This window comes from Podarcis muralis, chromosome 5 (genome assembly GCF_964188315.1).
Source record: "Podarcis muralis chromosome 5, rPodMur119.hap1.1, whole genome shotgun sequence".
Classification (NCBI taxonomy): domain Eukaryota; kingdom Metazoa; phylum Chordata; class Lepidosauria; order Squamata; family Lacertidae; genus Podarcis; species Podarcis muralis.
In genome coordinates this window covers 67,856,981-67,880,283 of record NC_135659.1, presented here as the reverse complement: position 1 = coordinate 67,880,283, position 23,303 = coordinate 67,856,981, and the positions used below count along the sequence as shown (strand labels likewise).

At 44.8% G+C, this 23,303-nt stretch overlaps 1 protein-coding gene across 1 annotated transcript in view; it reads left to right on the top strand.

Moving 5' to 3' along the window:
* The first annotated feature begins 4,643 nt into the window (after positions 1 to 4,643).
* Positions 4,644 to 23,303, top strand: part of DENND2C (DENN domain containing 2C) — a 58,199-nt gene continuing 39,539 nt past the window's right edge. Inside the window, exon 1 of the mRNA XM_028734561.2 lies at positions 4,644 to 4,756. The gene's annotated coding sequence lies outside the window, so the exon portion shown is untranslated. The remainder of the gene's footprint in view (positions 4,757 to 23,303) is intronic.

Genomic DNA, 23,303 nt, shown 5'->3' with positions numbered 1-23,303 from the left:
TTAAGAGGCCGGGGGCCAGCGCTGTCCGGAGACACTTCCAGGTCACGTGGCCAGCGTGACGAAGCTGCTCTGGCGAGCCAGCACCAGCGCAGCACACAGAAACACCGTTTACCTTCCCACTATAAAGTGGTACCTATTTATCTACTTGCACTTAGGGGTGCTTTCGAACTGCTAGGTGGGCAGGAGCTGGGACCGAAAGACGGGAGCTCACCCCGCTGCGGGGATTCGAACCGCCGACCATACGATCGGCAAGTCCTAGGCACTGAGGTTTTACCCACAGGGCCACCCGCGTCCCATCAGCTACCTTACTGGCTGATATTTCATAGTTACACATTGCCACCTGCTGACTGCTGCTGCAGTAACTCATACAGAAGACTTGAATTCACTTCTTTGATGAGAAGATTGGATGGTTCTGAAGGCTCAAAAGGGGCCAAAATTAACACCAATGTCTCAACAAATGAAACTGATCTGTAGAAAATGTAACTTGAAAAAAGAGACATTGCACATACTTTTGTAAACCAGGAAATCTTTAATAAAAATGCATTTTAAAAAAAGAGGGGCCAAAATTCAAGACTATTCCACATATAGTGGGTGATTAGTGCTAATGAGTGGCAAAACAGGAAGACCTCAGAAGTTTGAAAGCTTGAAAAGATAAGTGTCCTACCTTCTGGCCAGCAACGTTTAGCTTTTGTTTTTGAAGCATGGTCATAATAAGCCGCCATGTATAATTAAACAAAATCCTGTTTGGGCCTCCCAAACCAAAGCCCAAACAATTCTACTACTAAGGAGATCAAAGGCAGAGGCTTCAAAATCGTCCCCTGGTGGCCCTACAAGTTCCTGAAGACAGCAGAGATCCACAACTTGGGACCCACCAAATGCAGCTCCCCAGATATGCAATATGACATACAGTACTAAGGACTTGACTCCCCCTTCATTTTTGTACAAACAGCGCTGCTTTACGTTCTATTGGGAGTTGGAACCCTGGGACCCAGAGTGGCACCAAAAGTAGGAGGTTGCAGTACTGGCACTAGTCAAGTTGACTGTAATTTGTTTTAATTGATTTTAGTGTTGTATTTTGAAATGGTGGTGACTCACCCTGGGTCCTTATGGTGAAGGGCAGGTGAGAAATCAAACAAATCACCACCACCACAACCACTTCAAGTCTCAGTCACACATCCAATTCACACTTCGCTGTTTGGATAGTGACAAATTAGCAGGCCACCTCCCAGCTTAATGAAAAGAAACCAAAACTGCTCTAGAAATCACAATGCTAGCAGAACATCTGCACTTAGGCTGTAGAAGCAAGAAGTCCGACACCACAGAGTATCTCATCGTTTATTTTGGGTTGGTTCCCCCTCCCCCCCCCCTAGGTGAAAACCTAATTTGTCTGATAAAAGAGGAGTCTGACGACATAGGCTGTTGCCTAAGAAAACTCATGCCACACAAACAAGCAACACCCCCAAATAGTTTCTAAAGTGTAACCCACTTTTCTTCCTCAAATTTAGTCAGGTCAGGAGGAAGGGTAATAGACCTCTCCTGGTGCTGGAGCGGCCTCAACCGGCCAGCCTTTGTGAGTCATGCTTTTGCAAAACAATGTTTTTTTGAGACTAGCCCATGGCTCCAGAGAACCCTGCTAGCTAGTCATGTGTTTTGCATTACACTGTGACATCTCACACCATTGCTCTAAACCAATGGTTCCCAATTAGCTAATTACTGAGGACACCCTATTTTTCAAAAGCCAAGCCACAGACTCCCTACTTTTGAAAATTTAGATAACTCTATGGTAAGTTACCTGGGCAAAGCAATTTTTTGAAGAAAATGTGACGTAGCCCCTAATAAGCAAAGGATTTTAGTATACTCTAAAAAACAGACCATAAAATTTGTGATATTACCACAAATTGCCTATCCCCAGACAGCAGGAAAAACTTGTCTCTATTGCTCCACGACAACTGAATAAAAGAAAATCAATTGTGTCCCTAACTTGCAAGTGTTCTGTATGCAGAAGGCTTTCTATATGAGAGTATAATAATAACAATAATTTATTAATTATACCCCGCCCATTTGGCTGGGTTTCCCCAGCCACTCCGGGGATTTCAATAGTATTCAAACATGCTATTCCTTACTTGTAATCTGAGATGCAAAACTTTGCAGCATATGGTTCTGCTAACTAAGGGATCTTGCACCTTGAAGACATAGGTGAAGGCTCGGCCAGGGCTTGATAAAGTATTGGTGAAGACTGAGTAGAAAACAGCTGGAATTTTGTAGTGTTGGTAATAGTAGTAGTAGTAGAAGTAATAATAATAATAATAATAATAATAATAATAATAATAATAATAATAATATTGTTATTTGTTTATTTAGTCCTCCTGTGCCCAAGTTTCATCCCTGGCTTAAAGAGATTAATTAGTTAAATACAGTACTGTACATATTTGGAGTGAGGTTTTTATTCTTGCTAATTACCCAATAGGAACAACCAACTTTTTAATTTATTAGGATTCTGCCGTACATCTGTTTCCTTCCACCCCCAAATGTAGCCACATATCTTCCCACAAAAAACAAGAAAACTGGTATTTAGCTGCTGATATATCACGGTGTTGAAAAGAAAGTATTGCCCATCCCTAGCACTAAACTATATCATCAGAGGTTGAGCTGTTGTGCTAATCATAATGGCAATTTGCTAAGCTAATTCCTGTGTTGGACTTCCAAGATGAGACATGAATCCCAAACTCATAAGGCAGGATTCACCGAAAACCCTACCTACAAGCAGTGGGAGGGTCCTTGAAACTTGATAGCTGTTGAAAGCAAAGGAAGTTATTTTCAGTTAAAAAGTAGAGAGCAAGGGGAAGGAACCCCTTATGTTATGTACTGAAGTACTCACCCTGGGCCAGCAGGGGGATACTGTAGATAGTTATGCAAATGAAGGATCGAATGAAGGATGATGTTCAGTGATTGGATAGTTTGTATGCAAATGAAGGATCGAAAAGTGACATTCAGTGATTGGATAGTTTTAGAAAATGGCAACAGTTACATTGTTCTGGAGCTCTATATAAGCAGGCTGACTGAGCCCCTCAGCTTAGTTCTGTTCTGACATCTGAATAAAAAAGAGCTGTTTGAAGAATCGCTGTGTCGTCTGCTATGTTCACCCACAACTTAACACCTTACATTTTTAAAAATAAGCATGTGAGCCATTTGCACTCTTTCCCCCCTCTCCCCTCCAGTCACAAGAGCCTTAAGAAACTGTGTCAGAGGTTTGTGCCCAATCTCAGTTCACTTGCGATCCAGCAACTCTTTCACCAAGTTTTTCCCCTGCCAGCAAGCAGGCGCTGGTTGCCAGCAGAGGCTGGATGATCTGTGGAAAGCTTTCGTGGTGCAGTTAACAAGATAAGTGAGTGCCTGTTAGGGGATGGTGCTGCGGACCCCCTGGGTGTGTTCCTTGGACCCCTAATTGGGAACCACTACTTTAAACAATAACCGTGTGTTATTACAACGGCTTGCTGCCATTTGCTTCTAATTGGTTTTCCCATTTGCTGACTTGAGCACTGGGTGAAATGGGCCTCTCTGCCTTTCCTGAGCCCTCTATCCTGCCTGATGGATTCTCCCATGGGAACAAGAGGGAGCATGGAAAGGTATTTGCTAAGCCTAGCAGAGCCTACCTGTCTCACAGCTACACATCCCAGGGTGGGTCACGTGAGTCTAACTGGCTGGTGCCTGTCGGTGGGCATAGTGCCACTACAGCACCTGAGGATGAGTGTGCAGTGGGTGAGTCTGCAGGGCGTTTTGCTTGTGGGTGTGTGGAACAAGATTCCAGGTGGTGTCAGTGGAAGCGTTGCTCAGATAATTTCAGCTTTGGCAACAAACGAAAAGTTTCTTCCTGGAAGTGCAGACATTGCATGAGTGCATCCCGAGCGAGATGTTCTAGGGAGCCATCATAATGTACATATTTTAATTGTTTTATATCCGTAATATTTATTGTGCTTAACTTTAACCTATATAGATTTGCATGTTCTCCGTTGCTTTTTATTTCTGGTCTGTGAGCGTAATGAATCGATTCATTCATTCATCATAATTATCTGTAGGGTTCTTCCCCCCCCCCCCCGAGTTATCATGACAGTGGTTGAAAAGCCCAGTTGTTGTTTTTTAAAACAAGACTGGAATATAGCCTGAGGGTTTTAAAAAAATGCTTTATCTGCCACCTCATGGATGAAAAAGGTTCATCATAACCTTGAGCCTTCGAGTGTTTTTCTGAAGACTCTTGTAGCACCAGTACTCCCATTCCATGATGCAGAGAAACTGCACTGTGCACGTGTTGAATGTGGACTGTGTGAAGGAAGCCCGAGCGCGCGGCTGCGTGACGATCGGGCTCAAACATCCCGCTGCTCGCCTTTCTGTTCCCTGAGACTCATTCTTATTCACCATCCCCGGGGTAGACGAGGGTTGGCGCGGCGCGGCAACAAGGAGCGCAGGGCGCCAGAATGATCCGAGTCTCCAGCGCAGCAGGGCCAGCGGCGCCCACGTGTACCGCGGGGTGGGAGGGGGGGGAGAGAAGCAGAGTAAGCGGGAGTCCATATAAGGCGAGGCGAGGGCGGGGCTTGAGGCCGGAGCGACGCAGGCGCTAGCCAATGGGGACTTGGCCAAATGTGCCAGCTCCGGAGAGCGCGTCTGGTGGCTGCTTGCAAAGTTGCGAGCGAGCCGAGGAGCTCGGAGTGCAGTTGGCCGGTGGGGAGCGCGGGTGCCTCCGCTGCCGCCATGGGAGCTGGTGAGTGGGAGACGTGGGGGGTTGTCTGCCTCGGGACCCCTTGGAGGTATCGTCTGCCTTGGCTCGGAGCTGGTTGGCGAGGCGCCCTCCGGGTTATTGCCCCCTTGGAGAGCCGCTTTGGGCGCCGCTGCCTGCCTCCCTATCTCCCCTCTGGGACACCGAGGCCTCGGGAGGATGAGAGGACCTGACCTGCCTGAGGAAAGATTGGGGCCGGCACCCCTCCCGGTCCCAAGGGATCTTTTTCCCCCCGCGCGGAGAGGCCGTGAGGACTAGACACTCAGGAAACAGGGAGGCTTGTTCTTCTCTGTGTGGGTCTGGCTTGCTTGGTAGGGCTTAAGCTGAACCCTTCCTCACAACCGAAATCTCTCGTGAGTGTTAAGGAGCCATGGGAAGGAATAAATGGAGGGCGCCTGAGCGTGTGCAGAGTGCCTTCCCTGCAAGCCCGGGATTCAAAGAGAGAAAGAGAGAGATAGCGAGTTTCAGGGTTTGTAAACATGCCCAGATAAAATGCTGGTGGCTGCTTGGCAGATACTTGGGATGCCTTTATAAGCTGGTTTGCCTTGCTGCTCTTAAATAATCTGTGTAGTAGGGTGCGTAACTGGTGTTTTATACATAATAACAGTACTTGTTAATGATAGTGCCAAAAGGAAGTTCTAATTTGCACAGCGTATAAACGATGGAATTTACTGTCACAAGATGTGGTGAAGGCTACCAGCCCGGATGCTTTCTGAGGGGATTACAATGGCCACTTGTCATTATGGCTGTTTAATATCTCCAGGACTGGAAACCCTGTGACTTTGAATATAACTTGCTGGAGAATAATGGCCAGAAACGGCTACTGCCCTCGTGTTGTGTGAGCTTCACATAGGCATCTTTTTGGCACTGTGAGAAACAGGATGCTGGACTGATCCTTCTTCATAAGTTATTATATTAGCTTAATTGTAATTGCTCAGTTTTGAAGTATTACCAGTTCAGGCAGCCAAATAGGGTGTTATAAAGGAAAATGTTTTGCTACGAGTCTTTTGACTATCCTAAATAATCAGGGCAGACATATGCCTTGCTAATTTGGGAATTTGTATGTGCTTGTGGTGTTTGAGCCCTGACAGTTCACATGTGTACCATGCTGGTCTTACTCCCATGCACACCTCTCCCAAAGATAGTAGTGAGCTCTGCTGTCAGTGCAGGTTGGTGGTGGAAAAAGTTGACTGATTTCTCCAGGAATGCCTTCTGTCCTTCCAGTATAGTTGGGAACTTGGAATTTTGCTTGTGCATCTAGCCCCAAATTAATAAGAAGTCACTGACCACCACAGTGTTGTTGTCAAAGGAATATTTTGCTAATTCTTCTTACTGGGGTTGCCAAAATGAGAAATGTATCCCAAGTCAACCCTGATATTGAACCCCAGTACTATAGCATTTTAGGGTGCCATATATGCTATTATTCTTGTGGTTCAAAATTGCCATATGGTCTACTGAACAAATGTTTAAAGTGGGGATTTTCAGATTCTCCAGAATCCTTTTTGAAATACAAATGCCGGTGTCCTCTGAGGAAGATTTATCACTCTGGATTAAATGGAGGCAGGTGACAGCTTTCTGAGTGAAGGTGAAGCCAACACTCTTTGCTCTAACATCTGTGCAAACTCAAAAGGTTTGGGTTGGAGGAGAGTCAAAGTGTCTAAACAGTGGATTCCCCCCCTCCCCGCACTGTTTTGAAGCAGTTTCACAGCAAAACCAGGAAATGGAGTAATGGTGTCCTGTGACCTTTTATTATATTTAGGAGAGAATGACAATGGTTCTTTTCCTAATAGAGAAACAAAGGGAAAATGTTGGATCAGGAGTTTTGAATAATGCCGCAACAGCCTGGTTGAGGGGTCAAAAGGGACAGGACTTTTATTGAGTTGTCAGATTCTTCAGCCTGAGCCTGGATACTAGGTTGCAGTTATGAATGTGAAGAGCAGATAAATGCAAGCAACTGCAACTTTCAATACTGTGGTGGTAGGAAAGATATATTGTTTAGCTGTGTGGAGCTTTCAAATAACAGAGGAAGTACTGAGGTTTTTCCTGGCTTTGGGAACTTTTTACAGGAAAAGATGTGAAAGTTTTCTGTCCTTTGAAAAAATGCAGAATTTTTCTTTTCTTTTCATATGTACACCTGTCAGTTAAAAGAAATATGGGGGAGATGGAGGGAACTCCCTGTTTTGTTGGCACTGGATAGTCAGATTTTCTCTCTCTATATATTTCTGACCCATTACAAGGTTTGAGGTGATGTGGTGGTAGATCTTCTTGAAGATTACCAATGTCAGAAGCAGGTAAGGTTATTTGCTATCTAAATTGCAGACCTGTACGCATTTACTTGGGAATAAGCCAGCATTTATTCCCATTTCAACTTCCCATTCTTTAAGATCTGCTGATTACTTTTTCCATGTTCCCCTTCCATCAGAGGTGCAAATACCATGTATAAGGGAGAGGGCTTTCTTGGCAGTGACAATGTAGTTATGGAATGCACTCTTCAAAGAGGATCACCTGGCACCAACACTGCTATCATTTTGGCAGCCAGACTTGTAAATAAACCCACAAAAGTTGCTAGTCTGCAAAACCTTTTTTAAAAAAATTACCGCCGTGCTGCAGACTGGCAAAGGGGATGGAGATAGTGCTGTCCCTCCTGCAGTAACCCACTACACTTTTGTGCTAGGTACACAGGAGGGAGAGACAAAGCACTTTGTGCCTCCTCCACCAGCCTGCACACCCATATGCATGCAATTCCATGCATATTCCTGCATCCAGTTCCTTCTTACCTCACCTCTGGCTACCCAGCTAGTTTCTAAATGCAAAGCACTCCCTAATTAAAAATAAATAAATACTCAGATGTTTTAATAGATTTTATTGACTTAATTGTGCAAGTTGTAGTCTCTTTTAATTTCTATCTGCTGTTTAATTGTGTTTTTTTATGCTGCAAATACTGCCTAGAATTTTGGTATGATGGAAGGGTGGCATTGAATCATTTGAATTTAATGAATAAAGTCCCATTTGATTACTGGGAATTATTTCTGTAAATGTACAATGGATCAAAATATAATTGGACAAAGTACTTTATCATTTTTAACAATTATCTCCTGGCTGAGAGGTAGAGCAGAATTATTGGTACTTTTGCATTTGGGAACTGAGACTGAAGAGAGGGTCTATGAGTTCATAGTACAGTGAAGATTCAAAGCTAGTTTTCCTGGGTCAAGTCTGGCTGGCTTTGTGTGCCCTTTTGAAATAGCCTGTGAAACATCCTTCATAATCACCATTTGTTTGTAGCTTTAGCAATATTGTGTTTCTGTTGTGGGTGATGCCTGCATTGCTGCTTTATCTCTTTAATTGGAAAACTGGTTTGTTCATCTGCGGAGAACACTTAAAATGGCAAGGCTGCTTATTCTGCAAAATGTATATGCACAGCCACTTGATCTCACCTTCCATTCACGAGCAATTTTCCAGTTGAGTGGCTGTAGTTGAGGTTTGCAGCACCTGTGCTGGGATGACTGGTTTAAAGAACACGCCATTTTTATGGATCGTGGAGGTTCTTCTTCCATCATTAGCTTGAGGTATCAGACTCACAAAACTGTTACATTTCGAATTCCCTAAGGATTTGGCAGTCCAGAGACAGATTGCTCTGATCTGCCACATCATGGATTGGCAAGATTAACCCCTGCTTAGACATACAGATGTGTTTTACTGGGAATTAGATACTGTGATGGCTTTAAGTGACTCATGATGGTGTTATGATAGCATTTGACTCTGATATCTTGTTTTTTAAAAGGTTTGATATTCCAGTGTGATATGAGAAATCAGCATTCAGAATCAGTGACCTTTTATGCGTGCTTGTGAAAGGAGACCTGCAAGCAGTGGCTGTCTCTAATTTTTGTGTTTGCAAAGTGTTGAGTGTTAAGATTGTTGGAAGATCAGCCCAGGTAGCTGCTGTACATGGAACTGGGGTTTATATGTGCGTTATCTTGTCGTTCACCTTCAGCAGCAAAATGCCCTGGGCTTCTATACACATTCTTCTATCTTCACCACATTTGCAAGATTAGGATGATAAGGTTGTTGGATCTGGCCACAGGGCTGGCCCAGGACATTTGACAGCCCTAAACAAAACCGAAAATGCTGCATGCTGATGCATGCCACTGTCTGCTGTGAGCAAGGGACTAAAAAGAGGTGTGCGGCAGACAGGCATTTGTGTGGGTGTGCAGGCAGATCCACCGTCCTAGGCAACCCCACCTCTTGAATACCAGTTTTAGGATACTATTTCCCTTCTCCCATCTTTCGCCCCCACCTCCATCTTCTTGCCTATAGAGTTAAGCACTCCACCACATCTGTTTAGGGGGATTGATGACCAAAGTCTGACAAAATCACTTTTGCTCTGTGACCTTCCTTGCTGGTGCAGTGCAGCTGTCGTCTTGTGCTGAACTGTGAGAAACAGTCACTTCAGTATGAGTTCACATTTGCCATAATTTCCTTAGAGGGAATTATAAGTATAATTAGCATAATTTCCTTAGAGGGAAAAGCAGAAAGATCTCCTTAGACTCCATAAACCAGGGCCGGGGAACCTGAGGCCCTCCAGATGAAGTTCTGCTGCATGGACAGTGTTCTGCCCATTAACTACCAACACTTTCTAGTGAAAGTGCTGTGCACTTTTTATCTCTTGATCCTGTAACTACGATTCAGAAATAAGCGGGTCTTACTCTCATATAAGTGTGCAGAACATTGCAGACAGGTAGTCTTCAAGTGCATGATCTAGCTTTGTGTCCTTGCATATGTGTACAAAGAGCTAAACAAAAATCTACTCATCTAACTGTAGCTCCTGTCTCTCCTAGCAGGAATAGTTTTGTAGTGATGGCTGTGGGATGAAAGGTTTTGGATTTTGTTTTTAGTATAAAGTGCGTGTTTATTTGCACATTGAGATGTTTTAATTGATATAGTAGCAACCAAACAGTGTGCATATTTGTATGGAGGGAGAGTACATGGATTACAGAATAGGAAATGTGATTTAAATCAGTTTGATCTTTTCTGGAAAGTTCCTTGCAGCTTGTCTTGGGAGGAGCCAGTAACCCTAGAATGTGAGGGCAGGATGATGCTCAGAAGAAGCTGTGCAGGATGACGTGTAACATGCTTCCACAGTACCATAAGACCCTATTGTGTTGTGTGTTCCCCTGGGAGAGCCCAGCCCTGCAAGCTTGTATCGATATAGATTCCAAGAGGTTGTGTTGTCTCAATGAAGTGCTTCCTTTCTGCTGTTTTGTGTCAACTGTAAATCTCTAGGCTCTTTGCCAAAGTATTAGCCTGAATCTGCCCTGGCCTACTGACAGGAGGGAAAGGGTGTTAGCTAGCTAGCTGGATTGCTTTATATTCCTGTTCATATCACAGCTTGGAGCAGCAGAGAGCCAGCTTTCTCTCTGTGTGGTAGGGTTTTCCCTCTTCCAAGAGGCTCATAGCAGAGTGAACTGGGAAATGGTACCTCTGTTAGTTAGATCCTTTGCTGCTGTTAGAAATAACATATTTTCTCTTTGCATTTTGTTTTCTATTTTATTTTAAATAGTCAAACTTTACGCTTCTGGGGAGCAGGATAAGAGAAATTTAGTAGAATTTTCCTTCTCTGGAACACATTTTTACACTGGTTCCTCAATTAGCTTTTCTCTGTATCCTAGAATTGACATTTCTGTCTTGGGGCCAAACTACACATGGCATTAATCACTTGGTTTTACACTGAGTGCAGGCTTTTCTTGTAGAAATGTCTAGTGTGGTATTCTGATGGGGACTCTGCAGTGGACTGTGGGTGGGGCAGGGTTTTAGCTTTCTCTCTAATGGGATATTTTTCTCTGTGCATATTGCACTTGTGGGGCTCCAGATGTGATCTGTGACTCCAGGGCGTGGCAGAGGGTGAAGAGCCCGCTACCAAGTCCTGCTTAGAATTAGGTCCCCCATACTGACTCTTTCTGCAGGAAACCCCCCCCCCCCCCACTCAAAAGGCAAATAATTTGACTGGCATCACATATCTGTTTAAAACTGTGTTGTTGTTTTTTTAAAAAAATGTATTTTGCATTACTGTGGCCTGCCCTGTATCTTTTTGGTGAAGGGCAGGTGAAAGTAGTAGTAATAATAGTTGTTATCATTTAGATTATTATTATTCTGGTTGTTGTTGTTATATTTATACCCCGCCTTTCTCCCTGATGGGACTCAAGGAGGCTTACATATAAAAATGAGAACTGCTAAAAACATAGAAAAAACAATTAAACATTGTTAGAAGTAAAACTATATACGTATATAAAATCTATTTAGAACCATACAAATAATCACAATAAAACCAATAAAAGTTTAGTCCTTATTGTGCTACTTCCTGCCTGCTATGGGATCGAAGTGGGAATTAAGCACTTTTTTCTTTTCTTTGGGTAGTGCCTGAATAACTTAGGTTCATGGGAACATAGGAGACCGCCTTAGTCAGACCACTTGACCATCTGAGTCTACAATGACTGGCCATAATTCTCCAGGGTTTCAAGCACTGAATCTCTCTCTGCTTTATGTAGAAATGCTTGGGATCGAATAGGGGATCTTCTGCATGCAAAACAGATACTCTACCATTGAGCTTTGGCCTTTCTCCAGTACCCATGGCTTGGCTCGATTCTTTTCACTGCTTGTCACTCTTGTGAAACTGCCTCACAGTTGGGGCTCCTTGGTTACCTGTGAGACACATGGCCTTTCGTCAAAGAGAACTAGAGCTTTGTCCTCAAGCTGAGGAAGTGCTGGAATTCCATGTGCAAGCCAAGGCTGAGGATGCACCGGTTTCTTTCCCTCTGCAAGCAGGTGCCCCTCCAGCCCCAAGCCTAGCTAGGCAAAGGTCAGGCTTGCTGTTCCTGCCTCTGAGCCAGTGACCTACTTTGTATATGGGAGAGCTGTATATGCTTGTGTTCCGCTCCCTCTGGAGTGAGAGGAAAGCCAGACATGGAGTACCCACCCCTCATTATTAATGTCTGCAATCCAAGCTGTTGGATTTTCACAGTTTTCTGCTTAAGACTAAGAACTCTTTTGCAAGAGTCTTCACCAAGACTTCCTCTACTAGGGAACAGAAGCTGTCCTCGGATAAGCACAGAAATTTCTGCACAGACTAGGATAGCCAGGTGCCACGGAGGAAAGGGCTCCGATAAACTTAGATAATTGTGTAGGAGGGAGCTTTGAAAAAAGCAGCATTCCTCATTTTTGAAGTACTGTGACCTTGTAAGAAGCATCTGCTGAAATCCAGAGAGAAAGAGAAAGCAGTTTCTCAGTACAAAGAGGCAGGGACTAGTGGTTACTAGTAGGAAACAGAAAACATTGCATAATAAAGCGCTCTTGCTTTTGGGACACTGAAAATTATTCTCTGGTTACATGGAAGCCAATTGTTTTTAGCATTGTATCATCTATGGTTGTCAACTTGTTTTTCCCCCTTTAATCTGACAAGTTTCTTGCCAACCAGAAGGAGCTCAACAGGTGTCACTTTCCTGGATCTCAAAATATATGTGCAGCAAAAAGCCCCCACCCCTTTGGTGGTGGTAGTCACAGAATGTTTTGTCAGTGACAGCAGAGAGAGCCATCCACCCTATTTGCAATTTCATTGAAAGGTGATCCAGTTGTGGACTCACATTTTCCACTTTTAGGACACGTGCAAGCTTTCAAATTGAATCAGACTTAGGAGCAATAAGTTCTTCCTATTTATTTCTAGAGAAACCAGCTGTATGGCAGAGCACTGATTAGGTGGCTCTTGTGACAATCAATCACTTCCCTTCCATTTCCTTATCAAGCTGTGCAGTTTACTAATTAGCTAGTCCTTGTACGATGCTTCTAAACTGTCATTATGTTAGGTGGGATTCAACCACATACCAGTAAATTTGGATTAAAGCTGACTTGGAACTCTCGTACAACAAGCCTACTTCCCCAAAAAGATCAGAGTGTTTGTGATAAGGAAAGTAACAGTAAAGTCCACTGGAAAGTGTGAGATAACTCTTCCTTTGACACAATGCCATTTTTCCTCCCCAGAAATAAGTCAGAATGAATGCTCCTTACACAGCCAGGGTTGTCTATTCTCTTTGTAAACAGATCAGGGTGAATACTCAATAAACAGGTCATTCGAAAACACATATAGAACCATAGAGTTGAAAGAGGTCTTGTAGTCCCTCTAAGCTTAGGAAATCCAGAGATGGAGCATCCTTAACAGATGTTCATCTTTGGCTTGAAGACCTCCAGTAAAGAACAGTTCACCATCCCTCTAGGTAACTGTCAAGGTCCTGTAATCTTCAATAAGTTTCTTCTGATGTCAAACCAAAATCTACTTGTAACTTAAGGTGATTGGAACAAATCCTGTTCTCTGGGCAGCAGAGTACAAGCCTTTGCCCTGTTTTGTGTGTCAATTCTTCAAATGTTTGAAGAGTACTATTATGAGTCTACCTCCCTCCATGTCTTCTCTCCTCCAGGCTAAAGGTACCCAGTCCCTTCATAGGATTTCTTTTCCATACCACTGGCCACCTTTGTTGCTGTCCTCTGGTCCTGTTCCCATTTGTTTATACTATTCTTAAAGTGCAGCACCCAAGACTAGACACAGTGTTCCAGATGGAGTCTGACCAGTGCAGAATAAAATGGACCTGTTACTTTCTGTGACTTGTAATCTGTGGTACAAGGGCACTCCTCTCTGTTACCCAGAACATGCTTCCATCAAAAAATAAAATAGGTTTTTATTAAGGCATCAAATAAATATTTAAATACAGGTGCTTTAATAATAATAATAATTGTTTGACTAAAACCTTCAGGGAGATGTGAATAGCCACACTGGAGCTATAACCAGATACCTGTGTCAGTAGAGGAGCAAAGGCAGGGAGAAGCACAAAACAGGAAAACCCACAGTGACTGTTGGAGGGAGAGTTTGTCTTAGTCCTTAATGGGTGTTGCAGGAAATGGAGAGAGTTCCACCCCCTTGGTCTGGTGGTCTCTCCTTCCCCTGCCCAGCATTCCACGCCCACTGAGCATGCTCAGTTCTCATTGACCTATCTTTCCTCCTTGCCCCTCTTTCTTTCTTTCTTTCTTTCTTTCTTTCTTTCTTTCTTTCTTTCTTTCTTTCTTTCTTTCTTTCTTTCTTTCCTCTATTTGGGTTTTGGTGGGGTGGATGCCCCTGTACCCAATCCCAACTACATGAAAAGTTTAAATTTCTCACTGGATGTCTCTGGGCAATGCTCCCTTCGTTGGCTGTCAATATTTAAAAATAGCTTTTCATTGTGAACCTGGGAGTGACCTTTCCAGACAGTGGGATGGTTCCTATATTCTCTTGTTCCAGCCACTTTTCTCTATTTTTTTTTTTAAATCCTGCTTTTCAGTCATTCTCTTTTCCCCTCCATTTGCCATTTTTCTGTGTAAGTGTAAATAAGTATAAAGCAAACTGTAACAGCTTAAACCCAGTCACATACTGCATAAAGGTAAAGGTAAAGGTACCCCTGCCCGTACGGGCCAGTCTTGACAGACTCTAGGGTTGTGCGCCCATCTCACTCAAGAGGCCGGGGGCCAGCGCTGTCCGGAGACACTTCCGGGTCACATGGCCAGCGTGACAAAGTTGCATCTGGCGAGCCAGCGCAGCACATGGAAACGCCGTTTACCTTCCTGCCAGTAAGCGGTCCCTATTTATCTACTTGCACCCAGGGGTGCTTTCGAACTGCTAGGTTGGCAGGCGCTGGGACTGAGCAACGGGAGCGCACCCCGCCGTGGGGATTCGAACCGCCGACCTTTCGATCTGCAAGCCCTAGGCACTGAGGCTTTTACCCACAGCGCCACCCGCGTCCCTAACTGTAACAGCTTAAACCCAGTCACATACTGCATAGTGTCCTGCATTTACTGTATCTAGGCACAGTGATTTAACAATCCCCTGCCTCCTTAAGAACAACCCAGGGTCCCAAATCAGCCTCTCTTCTTTTCCTTGACCTAGGAGAAACCCTACTGCAGGCCTGCATTAGGAGCCTTGCCAGGGAGTTGCATCAAACCCTGCTAAAAGTTGCTGACACCTGTGAGGAGCCTGCATTTAGTTAACAAGGATTCAACAGACAGCGCATTGTGGAATTTTGGAATGCTTTCCAAAGAGCAGTGAGCTGATGGACAATGTGGAGGAAGCAAGAGCCCAGAGGGAGAGAACTGGGGCCTTGCGGTAAAAACGTTGGATGCTGCCCAGAAACTTTAAAATCTGCCTTTTGAAATCAGTGAAAACTGAAGAGCACAGTTAAGTGCTCACGCTTCACTGATTTCCACAGGACAAGTTCAGCAGGAAAAAGTCAAGCTGTAGATTTGCTTTCTCTTTCCTGCATGGGAAGTTCTGTGGCATTTTCTGCTGTCATGATCTGATGGGGGAGGTTCTGTGGCTGTTGAATCTACTGCGGTCTCTGGCTGTGGGTCTAAGGGCAGAGAGTGTCAGGCGTGTGACGGAACGGGGAGGGGGAATTGATGGGTGATGAATTCTGGGGAAGGAACGTTGGGATTAGAGCCGAAACCAGTTCTCTCCCTACTTAGTGCCCCAGATGAGTCACTCTTCCTGTGCCCACACCTTTGCTGGGGATGAGTGAAACAGGGTGTTTCTTATGGGCTGTCTATTTACAAACAGTGAACGATATTTTTAGATAAAGTTAAACTTTTATTCCCTCTGGTGGATCACCCACGAGGATGAGGCGTCATTGAGCTCTCCTGACGCCTTTTGTTGGTTTGGCTTATGGTGAAGGCCTGGAGTGCTATTGAAATGGCTCCTGTTTTCTTTGAGACTATTAGTTAGTATAGATTAATTAACCCTTAACATGCTTAGCTTGTTCCCCATGCACCAAGAGGTGAAAGCGTAATTAAAGTTTAGGTACAGCTTCCCTTTTATAGTACAATGCCTCTCCCCCACCCCCGGCCACTGCTCCTGTGAGTGAATTACCCTGGTACAGTGTCAAGATTCTTTTCGCCTCTTGTGTATTTATTAAGTCTTTTCAACTCTTATGTATTTTGTGTGAATGAGGAAAAGAGAGAGTACTGCATGTTAACCAGGCGCTATTCCTAAGTGACATTTTGAATTCCCTTAAACAAGTTGCACCAAGAAAATTATTAGTCTCTTGAAGAAGGTGTGGGTCTAACTTGTGTTTAGAGCTGTGTGGGGGTAAAAGGGCTAGTGGTGGGAAAATGAGCTGGCAGGGAAAGGATTAAGCATCCCCTGCTGCCCCCTGCCAAAGTTGGTTTTCCTTTCCTGATCATTCTTCACCAAGCTGTTTTTAAAAAAATCAAAAATAATATTGGGGTGTAATATATATCCACATGCAATATCTTTGTTGGTTCTAAAGTTCTTCTAACTTTGGTCTTGGTGACTGGGGTCATCTGATCCCCAGTAATGGAAGGAAGCCCTTGCAAAATTAGGACTCCCGGGTCTTTGTATTCCACTGCCCTGAGCATTCAGGTTGGGGTCCTTCAGGAAGGGCAGCTCCTAGAGATGTTTATAAGTTAACAATGATGTTTTGCATTGCCCACCATCCTTTGTGTTGTCCTAGAAGAGGAAACAACTCAACATAGCCCAGTAGGAGAAATATTCCTGAAAGAATTGGGAGGGGAGGAAGACAATATGTTACTGCATGCAGTGCATCCCACCCCAAATCATTGGAAATAGATGGTTGATGGAGAAAGAAAGTGTTGCACTCTTTCACTGAGAATCTGCGGTTGTTATACACTCTATATTTCCCCTGTCCCACTGCTGCCATTTTTCCTGTGACAGTTAATGAATGCCAGTGTGTTCTCCATAACAGGACAGATGGTAGCCTTGGTTGGGGCTTGGTTTACATTTAGAAAATGTAATGTGGGTGAAAAGGTTAACCTCCTCCTGCAGTGTCCAGATCCTCACCCCCACTCTGGCTATCTTTAAAAGATATGTAAAGACATAGGAGATTTGTGATCAGATCTCCAACATTTCATCTAGTTTAACCCTACTGTATGCTTCTTTTGGCTGAAAGTATTGTACCTATCTATAGGAGCTTCCAGACTGTTACTGTTTTGGGTGGGATTGAATTGCATACTGGCAAATTTAGGTCGTGCAATTATAGTTGATTAGGAGCTCTTGCACAATAAACCTGCTTCCCCAAAAGATTGGACTTTTTTCAAGAAGGATTGTGTGAGAAAGTTTTAAGACAATAGTAGTGTGGCTGGACTTTGGTATGTAGTGCTGCAGAATACGTTTGACTGCTTCCTCTTCTCTCTTATCTTGGCTAATTCACCTAATTCCTTGTTCTGGAAAAATGTTAGGTTCCTATATAAATAGTGTGAATCCATATGAGTCTTTGTTTCACAGGTCTTAGTTCCCAAGCCTATCGAATATTTATTTTGGGTGGACAGTCTTCTCCACTTTGAACACGGATACATTGTGTGTGTATTTATGTATGGATCTGTTTAATCAGGCTTCAAGTGGGGAACTGACACATTTGTGAGGTTTTGAAGTCTGGGAGTGGTATTCAACTAAATTTTATTCAGCATGGACCCACTGAAATTAATGAACCAGACTAAGTTAGGTCCATTAATTTTAGTAAATCTTAGTTGAATACCACCCTGCATTTTCCAAATGATGAACCTTGGTTGAAATTTGACAAGGCAGTTCCATGCAGTTCTATAACATTAAGGTAAAGGTAAAGGTACCCCTGCCCGTACGGGCCAGTCTTGACAGACTCTAGGGTTGTGCGCTCATCTCACTCTAGAGGCCGGGAGCCAGCGCTGTCTGCAGACACTTCCGGGTCACGTGGCCAGCGTGACGATGCTGCTCCGGCGAACAGGCACCAGAGCAGCACACAGAAACGCCGTTTACCTTCCCGCTATAAAGCGGTACCTATTTATCTACTTGCACTTAGGGGTGCTTTCGAACTGCTAGGTGGGCAGGAGCTGGGACCGAACGACGGGAGCTCACCCCGCCACGGGGATTCGAACCGCCGACCATGCGATCGGCAAGTCCTAGGCGCTGAGGTTTTACCCACAGCGCCACCCGCGTCCCTAGTCTATAACATTACCTCCTTGCATTTCTGAGAGGAACCTGCTGCAAAAGAACTTGGCCTTTACCCAGATAACTCTGTTCCTGTGACTGCCTCAGCCCATATCCCACTGATTGATGGGATGGAAGAGCTGTCTCAAGTCGGCACTCATGTAGTAATTGGTGCATCCCTGGCCACGTTGGTGCACTTTCATCAGGCATGAGTGATCGGTACTGTCATTTCACTATGGCTGTGATGCAAGCCTCTTGTTTACAGTATTTAGCAATTCTTGCTACTTGCAACTTGAAGACGCATCACAGGAAGTGCTGTTCGGCTCTTGTCCTTGCCTGGGCTGGCAGAGGTGAATTACGTGCTTCAGAGCCTGCATTTCTCTTCCTTGATTCATCCATAACCAGTCATCTTTGGTATTTGATTTCACTCTTTCCGTAGCCACATGGGGCAACAAATGTTCCACTGAGAGGGTGTCTTGCATTGATACCAGCTTAGCTAAGGCCTTTTTCTTTGTTCTTTTTGGTTGGATTCGATGATCACCAAAAGAAACTGGGACCTTTGTTCCTTGAAAAGGCAAGTTGAGATGACTCCGATATTAGCAATGGTAGGAAGTCAGTGTTGGCTTTTAAAGTGCTGAGGGTTCTTCTGATGCCGTACTTATGCAAGGTCAACATAAAGCATTACAAGATCCATGCTACATGCCCTGATTAGTTAATGTTGTGGGCACATTCATTGCTATACAATTGCTAAAGTGAAGAAGATGTGAACCAAGTCTCCGTGCCTGGATGGGTGATCATTAACAACTTCAGGTAAAGCAAGGGCAGCCAACATTTTTGGACCAAGGGCTGCCCTTACCCTTGGCCAGTCCTCCGGGGGCCGCATGCCAATGATGGGTGGGGCCACTTTCACTTGCACATAGCTTGGGGCAGATGAGCAGGAGCAATATTATTACTCCATCTCCACTGATCAAATGATCAGTCTTAATGACCAGGGAGGAGTGATTTGCATCTGTGTCAGGATGCTGGGTTTCACCCATCCCAGTGCTGTGTCTCCTCTATTTTTTCCACCTTATTGCTGCCACTGCCAAACTCAGTGGGGTCTTGAGAGGATGAGAAAAACGTGCTTTTGTTCCTGAATTATGAATTTGCCACTCCTGACATAAACCATTCATTGTTGAAGTTAAGTGGGTATGGATCAGTGAGTGCACTGAGAGCCTTGTATAAACTGCTCAGAGTTTTCTAAAGGAAGAGTGTGTTATAAGAATAATAAATAGAGGAAATGTATTCTGCTTTGTGTAGAACAGGGGCGGGGTGAAAAATCTGTAGGTGTCCAGCAGTTGTTGAACTCTAACTCCCATTGCCCCCTCCAGCACTGCTAATGTTCAGGGATCATGGGACTTGTAGTCTAGCAGCATCTGGAAGGCTGTGGGTTCCCCATCTCTGATGAAAAAGCTAATCCTGGAGCTATAATTCTGAATGGTGACACAGCAATTTTTCTCACTGTATTTCACTCGAGCAGGGTTGAGAGATCTTTGATTAGCCAAAGAACGTGACCAATCCTTGCTTATATGAAATACTCTGTTGCATTTTGCAGTGGGCAAGGGCAGTGTTTACAGCCAGGAAGAAAGCACCAGGATCTTAAACTGCTGGTTGAGATGGGTGCTGTGCAGTCAGATAAAAGCTTAGCTGACCTCTTACTCCCATGGGAGACAATGTCCTCACAGAAGGCCACTGTGCACAACTGCGTCTGTGTGGCTTGTGTAGGCTGCTCAGCATGCCTGTGGTTTGGCCAGAGAACATTGGCCTTGCAGCTGGCAGGCTGATTTCATTTGTTTTATTCTCACTGAGACAGAATCTCTTATATCAGGCTATGGGCCGGTGTGCAGGTATCCCAGGGTACGAAGCAGCAGCTGCTGCTTTAAGCTTCCCCAGCCTCTCATGGCAATACAAGTAGCTTAGCGCAGAGATGGTGTGGGTGCACCCAACCGGACACAGTTATCTAAATGTGGATTTATGGTCAGGGCCAGCCCAAGATATTTTGCCACCTCAAGTATAGGACAAGATACATACAGAACTAACTGGACTTGCAGTTGAATTTTACTTCAGCAGTGTAAATTGGATAGCATCATCCACTGTGTCTGAGAACAGGGCTCTTTACCTTAGGGGGCACAGAGTGGGCTAAGTGGCACACCCAGTGCTGCCTATCATCTTCACCATTCCTTGTGTCCCAGCACCTGCTTTCTGAGGCAACAACTTCCCTCTTCTCAATGTTAGGGTCAGTCCTGCTTCTGGTATTGCACAAAACAGATTCCACATTTGTATCGTGCTCATACACAGCCCACTCACCAACACCTGCCTTGGTGTAAACACTGCTGTAGGCAGCTGGTCACATAGGTTGCCCAAGTTACAAGCACTGGTAGGATTGGTGGGATAGGAAACAGTTGATTTCTGGGGCAGATTCCTAGACCGGTGTGTCCAGAAGAATAGTGCCAGCCAGGAGCTGGTGGAATAAGGATGCAGGAAAACAGAAACAAGGAAGGAACTCCTTGATCAAGACTAGGGAGCAACACAAACAAGGCCAGAGTTTGGCTGTGTCCCAGGCAATGAAGGAGCCGATGGCTTCCTGAGGAGGAAGGAGTTCTGGAACTTGCATTCTAATAGTTCATTGCAGGCAGAGCAGGAAGATTCCCGGAATTCTGCTGATCTCTCATAATATGGAGGTAAGTACTCTGGCACTAGGGATGCGGGTGGCGCTGTGGGTAAAAGCCTCAGCGCCTAGGACTTACCGATCGCATGGTCGGCGGTTCGAATCCCCGCGGCAGGGTGTGCTCCTGTTGCTCGGTCCCAGCGCCTGCCAACCTAGCAGTTCGAAAGCACCCTCGGGTGCAAGTAGATAAATAGGGACCGCTGACTAGTGGGAAGGTAAACAGCGTTTCCGTGTGCGGCTCTGCCTCGCCAGAGCAGCTTTGTCGCGCTGGCCACGTGACCCGGAAGTGTCTGCGGACAGCGCTGGCTCCCAGCCTCTAGAGTGAGATAAGCGCACAACCCTAGAGTCTGTCAAGACTGGCCCGTACGGGCAGGGGTACCTTTACCTTTACCTTTACTCTGGCACTGAGAGAATTGCTGGTAAATGCCTCATTAGCTAGAGAATGTGTGGGGAATCTGTGGCCCTCTGGATTTTGCTGGATCCCAGCTTCCATCAGTTGCTGCAAACATAGCCAAGGAGTGATGGGAACTGTAGTCCAGCACTGTCTGGAAGATCACATGTTCCTTTCTCCTCAGCTAGAAAAAACCTTCTTCTTTGACGATCACTCATAGCCGAGTAAGATAGTCTTCCATAAACACGGTTTTAACAGTGAGTCCGTAAGTGATTGTGGAGGCCAGTTCTGGATCCCCACGTCCTTCCACAGTGGGGACATAGGTTTCCAGGCGGGAGTTGATTATGGTGAGGGTTTGCCAAATGTTCCTTCCTCTTACCACGTTTCTCCCTTTCGTCCTGTGGTCTTCTCTGAGCAGTGATGAAACACAAAGAGACTAGCTTGAGGTTGGTGGTGATAAGAAATGAAAGGGGAAGATTAAAAGTTCAGTTTCCACTCTGGTTGCCCTCAAATAAATGGAATCACGGGTTCAACTCACATGATACTTTTCTCCTGCACACAAGCAAACTCTTTTGTCCCTGGGATCATACTCATTTGGTGGGATTTTGTGTGTGCGAATCCTAAGCAATCTACATGCATGGTTGTATAGATTAACCTCAACATAAACTGAGCAGTATATAAATAAGCATCTCCAGCCGTTTTCTTAGTTGCTGTGGTTGAATAGGGCCTACCACTATTGTACAAATTATTGCCAGTTGTCCCTATCCATTCCTGCTTAATGACAGCTGCAGATTGTTCACATGTAGGAGCAACATCCTGCAAGCAGGGAGATAAAGGGAGTAACAGGGCAATTGTTTCTCTGCTGGGATAAGTCTCTTGTGAATATGCGTTTCCTGACCACTGGTCTCAAATGAAGCTGAGCTTTGATCTTAATGCTTCTCTTTCCTCTGCCACTTTGCTGAGTGATCCTGCAGACAGCATCCCCTGGGGCTAATGGCCTGGCTTTGAAGGATAGGTTGGTTGTGTTTCACACCTTGCCTCTGAACTTCCATGTTGGAGGAGTGGCAATCCAGCTCCTTTGTGGATATAACTAAGCACAACTAAAGAAAAATGGATTTGAGCTGTGTTATTACCTCTAACCCCCATTCCTCTCCTCCTTCCCCTCTTCCCCTTTCTGTTCTGTCATCTTAGTGCAAGTGTTGGGAATTAGAAGACTGCTAAATATGTTGTTGTTGTTAATTACATTTGCATACTGCCCTGTACCTGTAGATCTCAGGGCAGTTCACAAGTTGAAATAGTTCACTGCAGAGGTAGGGAACCTGTGCTGCTGGATTACAGCTCCCATCATCCCTGAGCATTGGCGATGCTGGCTGGGGCTGATGAGTCCAGCAACATCTGGCAGGCCACAAATCCCCTACCCATAGTATAGTGTCATGTGTTCAGCTGGAGGCAAAAATGGCAGAGAGCAGCATGTCTGAGAAGGGGTTCATGTTTACTCAATCTGATTTGTTTTATGTATAAATGTTTCGCTTTCAGTACATGGCCTACCTGTGCTCAGGAAAAAAATACAAGGTTTTGTTGCAAGCCTATTCCAATTGATATGATTAGTCCCCTGGAATAGGATTCCTCAAAGTGGAGCTTTGGATGCCATATTAGTGATGGTGGGAAGCACAGTGGATGAGAACAGGTTGTGTTGGATAGGCTTTAGTCACTGCACAGCAGGGTAGGGTGGAGGAATTTGGGAACATTTAGCTGCTTTTGTTCGTTCTTCTACAGTTAGACACATTTCTCAGAGGCAGGCAATATTTCCTTCTCTCAAACAGTTAAGCACCACAACCAAATCTGAAAAGGGAATCTCAAAAAGTGACTTGGAAAGCTAACATGGTCACAAGGAATCAATTTGTGCACGTTCTGCTGGCTTTTGCAATTGCAGCCTGGTAATATGAGACGGTGTGTACGTGTGTTAATGCTTTGTTCTGCCATTCTGCTGTGATAGCAGGATTGCTGCAAGGGAGGGTCATGCAGACGCAGAAGTGCCTTCATTGGGTGGGCTTGACCTCAACAATGAGGAAAGCAGCGTTAGCCAATGATGCTGGCAGCAGTCTCATTTTGGAACTCATGGCTTCAGGAAATTGAATCCTTTTGGGAATTTTCTCATGGAAAACATTTGAAGTGTGTTCTGGCTTTCAGTGCTGGAAAGATATTAGAACTGCCTGTCATGTGGCAAGACCACTTCTCAGCTGCCTTCTTTCGGGCAAAGATGTCAGGAAGGGCACTCTGTTTTTGAGACCCCGCACAGCTGCAGGTGGGTTGGTTGTTGTTGTTTTAATGCATTGCTGATTCATCTCTCATCATTGTTGATGGAGGGCATCACCCATTACTCATTACTGCTGCTCAAAAACCAGCAATGTGAGGCGAACCTCAAAAA